The sequence below is a fragment of the Hyla sarda genome, chromosome 4 (genome assembly GCF_029499605.1).
Source record: "Hyla sarda isolate aHylSar1 chromosome 4, aHylSar1.hap1, whole genome shotgun sequence".
Taxonomy (NCBI): Eukaryota; Metazoa; Chordata; class Amphibia; order Anura; family Hylidae; genus Hyla; species Hyla sarda.
The window spans coordinates 90,446,486-90,451,565 of record NC_079192.1 but is presented as its reverse complement, the minus strand read 5'-3'; the positions used below and the strand labels follow the sequence as shown (position 1 = coordinate 90,451,565).

Here is a 5,080-nt window from a genome sequence, read left to right as displayed (position 1 = left end):
AGTGATCTAAACATACTATTTAGAATTTTGGTTGCTGCATGGAGATTGCTGGGGTCCCAGCAGCAGGATCCCCTTGATCAGACATCTTATCCCCTATCCTTTACATAGGGGATAAGATATCTAGAGGCGGAGTACCCCTTTAAGGGACAGTTCATGTACCCAAAAGTTGATCCTTTGCAACCGTATGACCCCTAGCAAGTTCCCTGCATGAGTCCCATTCATCAGAAAAAGGCTTGTGCATGGAACTTGCTGGGTGTTCGCTTCTCGGCCTTTTGGCTAAGATCAAGTGTAGTATCTGTTCTTATCAGTTTTTCATGTCGGTGTACGGTGACGCCGGTATGGGGCTGGTGGGATGGGTGCTGCATGAAGGATGCAGGTGTACCAGGGCTTTCCGCGGCTGGTTCTGAGGAATCAGCTCGACGGCTGCCCCGATGTGACCTGTTCCCTCCGGGTCTCGCCATGAGGCTGAGAGGGTCTAGAGCCGAGGTACTTTTGTGCCTCGGGAAGTGGTGACCCCGAGGTGCCGAAGCTCACTGGGAGGATAGGCTCACTGAGTTGAAGCACGGGCACCATAATCTCTTCACCTTGTGGTAGACATGTGCAATTCGGTTCGGCACGAATGTCTAATTTACCGAATTTTATCGTTTTCGTGCATTCGGACCGATCCGAATGCACGAAAACATATTTTGAACATTCCTGAATTGCCACGACAATACGAATAGCAAAGTAACGAATACATTCGTTATTTCCAGAACATTCGGTAAATCTTTTTATTCTTTTTTTGGACTTTAGCGATCCTAAAAAATTATGGAGATACCTTTTTTTATAAAAATTTCGTAGGGTATTATAAAAAAATCATAATAAAAAAGATACAGTAGTGATGAAAAAAATTGTATCTAACGAAATGTATCATTTTTATTATGAAATGTTTATTCATTTTTAAACAGGGATCAATTTATGTGAGCGGGTAAAGCACTAAAAATGTAGCCGACAATAGTAAAAATGTAGTGTGTGCGTGTTTTTCACTTAAAAAAAATATATTTTTTAGGTAGTACTACTACTCCCAGCATGGAACACACTGTTCCATGATGGGAGTAGTAGTTACCTGTACTAATTGACAGATCGCAGTGGTCCCTTGCGATCCTCTTGTATAATGTATAGATGCGGCGGCTGCTCTTCTATGGTCCCCTGCACTCACGTATATATACACATATTCATATTTCCCGCAGAGCTGTGATTGGCCAGATCATTCCAGCCAATCACAGCTCTCTGTGAGAAATAGGAATATGTGTATATATACGGCCATGCAGGGGACCATAGGAGAACGGCCGCCGCATCCATACATTATACTGGAGGATCGCAGCGGCTGTCAGGAGTGATACCCGCAGTGATCTTTCCTTTACTACAAGTACGACCACTCCCAACATGGAGTACACTCTGCTCCATGCTGGGAGCTGTAGTACCTGCATTAATAGACAGATCGCAGCGGGTGTCAGAAGTTACACTTGCTGCGATATGTCTATTAATGCAGGTACTACAGCTCCCAGCATGGAGCAGAGTGTACTCCATGTTGGGAGTGGTAGTACTTGTAGTAAGGAACAGATCCCAGGGATGTCACTTCTCATGACACCCGCTGCGATCCTCCTGATGTGAATGTCGGGATCAGCTGTTCTCAGGGCTACAGAGCCGGGAGAACAGCTGACGCTGAGCCGTAGGTATACATCGTATATCTACTGCCCAGCAAGAACTTACAGTGAGCCTGCAATGTGTATACAGTATACACATTGCTGGCTCACTTAACCCCTTGCTGAGCTGTGCACTATGCGCAAGCCCAGCAAGGGAAGAGTTAACTTACACTGCTGGACAGTGTAGGTTAACCCTTTGGGCGGTATACACTATATACAGCTATCTATAGATAGCTGTATACAGTGTATACAGAAGACGAAGTCCAGCTTACTTCCCTCGAGTCCCGGGCATACTGGGAGTTGTAGTTTTGCACCAATTGGTGGCTCCCTGTTTGGGTAGACATTGCATCATGGGTGCTCTCCCCAGCAGACAGCGCCAGAAATGTCATAACCATTTTTTTTGTGTTTTTTTTCGTTTCAGATCCGTGTATGCAGAGGATTACTGCGGATTCGATGGATTACGGCGGATTATTTTTTTTTCCTTTAATAAAATGGTTAACGAGGGCTGTGGGGGAGTGCTTTTTTAAATAAAATAATTTTTCCAATGTGTTGTGTTTTTTTTTTTTATTGAATTTTCAGGGTTAGTAGTGGAAGCTGTCTTATTGACGGAATCCATTACTAGGCCAGGGCTTAGTGCTCGCCACAAAAACAGCTAGCGCTAACCCCCAATTATTACCCCGATACACACAGCCACAGGGGTGCCGGGAAGAGCCGGTACCAACAGGCCCGGAGCGTCAAAAATGGCGCTCCTGGGCCTAGGCGGTAACAGGCTGGCGTTATTTAGGCTGGGGAGGGCCAGTAACAATGGTCCTTGCCCACACTGGTAACGTCAGGCTGTTGCTGTTTGGTTGGTATTGTGCTGAGAATGAAAATACGGGGAACCCTATGCGTTTTTATTTTTTATTTTTTTTAATTTAAATAAAAAAAAAAAACGCATAGGGTTCCCCGTATTTTCATTCTCAGCACAATACCAACCAAACAGCAACAGCCTGACGTTACCAGGGTGGGCGAGGACCATTGTTACTGGCCCTCTCCAGCCTAAATAACGCCAGCCTGTTACCGCCTAGGTCCAGGAGCACCATTTTTGATGCTCCGGGCCTGTTGGTACCGGCTCTTCCCGGCACCCCTGTGGCGGTGGGTACCGGGGTAATAATTGGGGGTTAGCACTAAGCCCTGGCCTAGTAATGGATTCCGTCAATAAGACAGCTTCCTCTACTAACCCTGAAAATTCAATAAAAATAAAAAAAAACACAACACATTGGAAAAATTATTTTATTTAAAAAAAACACTCCCCCACAACCCTCGTTAACCATTTTATTAAAGGAAAAAAAAAATAATCCACCGTAATCCATCGCATCCGCAGTAATCCTCTGCATACACAGATCTGAAACGAGAAGAAAAAAAACACAAAAAATTGGTTATGACATTTTTGGCGCTGTCCGCTGGGGAGAGCACCCATGATGCAATGTCTACCCAAACAGGGAGCCACCAATTGGTGCACAACTACAACTCCCAGCATGCCCAGACAGCCTCTGGCTGTCTGGGCATGCTGGTAGTTGTAGTTTAGCAACAGCTGGAGTCTCCCTGTCTGGGTAGACACTGCCAGAAGGGTCTGTTCACATTATACAAAACGTACAATGTGAACAGAGCTTCAGATAAACTAGCCTTGTTCCCTTCTGTAGCTCCGCCCCCTAATGACGTCATCACTAGGGGGCGGAGCTACACGGACCTGCCCGGGACTCGAGGGAAGTAAGCTGGACTTCGTCTTCTGTATACACTGTATACAGCTATCTATAGATAGCTGTATATAGTGTATACCGCCCAAAGGGTTAACCTACACTGTCCAGCAGTGTAAGTTAACTCTTCCCTTGCTGGGCTTGCGCATAGCGCACAGCTCAGCAAGGGGTTAAGTGAGCCAGCAATGTGTATACTGTATACACATTGCAGGCTCACTGTAAGTTCTTGCTGGGCAGTAGATATACGATGTATACCTACAGCTCAGCGTCAGCTGTTCTCCCGGCTCTGTAGCCCTGAGAACAGCTGATCCCGACATTCACATCAGGAGGATCGCAGCGGGTGTCAGGAGAAGTGACATCCCTGGGATCTGTTCCTTATTACAAGTACTACCACTCCCAACATGGAGTACACTCTGCTCCATGCTGGGAGCTGTAGTATCTGCATTAATAGACATATCGCAGCAAGTGTAACTTCTGACACACGCTGCGATCTGTCTATTAATGCAGGTACTACAGCTCCCAGCATGGAGCAGAGTGTACTCCATGTTGGGAGTGGTAGTACTTGTAGTAAAGGAAAGATCACTGCGGGTATCAATCCTGACAGCCGCTGCGATCCTCCAGTATAATGTATGAATGCGGCGGCCGTTCTCCTATGGTCCCCTGCACGGCCGTATATATACACATATTCCTATTTCTCACAGAGAGCTGTGATTGGCTGGAACCATCTGGCCAATCACAGCTCTGCGGGAAATATGAATATGTGTATATATACGTGAGTGCAGGGGACCATAGAAGAGCAGCCGCCGCATCTATACATTATACAAGAGGATCGCAAGGGACCCCTGCGATCTGTCAATTAGTACAGGTAACTACTACTCCCATCATGGAAGAGTGTGTTCCATGCTGAGAGTAGTAGTACTACCTAAAAAATGTTTTATAAAAAAGTGAAAAACACGCACACACTACATTTTTACTATTGTCGGCTGCATTTTTAGTGCTTTACCCGCTCACATAAATTGATCCCTGTTTAAAAATGAATAAACATTTCATAATAAAAAAGATACATTTCGTTAGATACAATTTTTTCCTTCACTACTGTATCTTTTTTATTATGATTTTTTTATGGTACCCTACAAAATTTTAATAAAAAAGGTATGGCCATATTTTTTTAGGATCGCTAAAGTCCAAAAAAAAAATAAAAAATTTACCGAATGTACCCGAATACCGAATGTATCCGAAAAAAATCAACCCGAATACCCGAATACCGAATGTATCCGAAAAATCTAAACCGAAAATATTGCCGAACCAAAATTTTTTTCCAAAACGAAAAAACGAAACGAAATGAAACAAAACTTTTTCTAGTGCACAAGTCTACCTTGTGGCACTCACCTCTTGATTCCCGGCCTTCTGGCTAGGATCAGAGAAATTTTTATAGATCCGGCCGGATGTCCGGGCAGTATATCTGCACACATTCACTTATTTATTTCTTTTTGTCTCACTGTGTCACTTTTTGCGTGTTGTGTGTTCACAGGATTTGTCAGGATGCGGTAGCCCTTCTGGGTGTCCCTCCTGGCGGTCTAGGGGAGGTGTGTGGCCATTAGGTTCCACACCTCCCTGCAAACACCCCGGGTACTCCTGCTTTGGCAGGGTACCTACCGT

General features: G+C 44.9%; 1 pseudogene; it reads left to right on the top strand.

Annotated features, from left to right (window-relative positions):
* The first annotated feature begins 256 nt into the window (after nt 1-256).
* Nucleotides 257-393, top strand: LOC130267862 (U2 spliceosomal RNA; annotated as a pseudogene).
* The last annotated feature ends 4,687 nt before the right edge of the window (nt 394-5,080 follow it).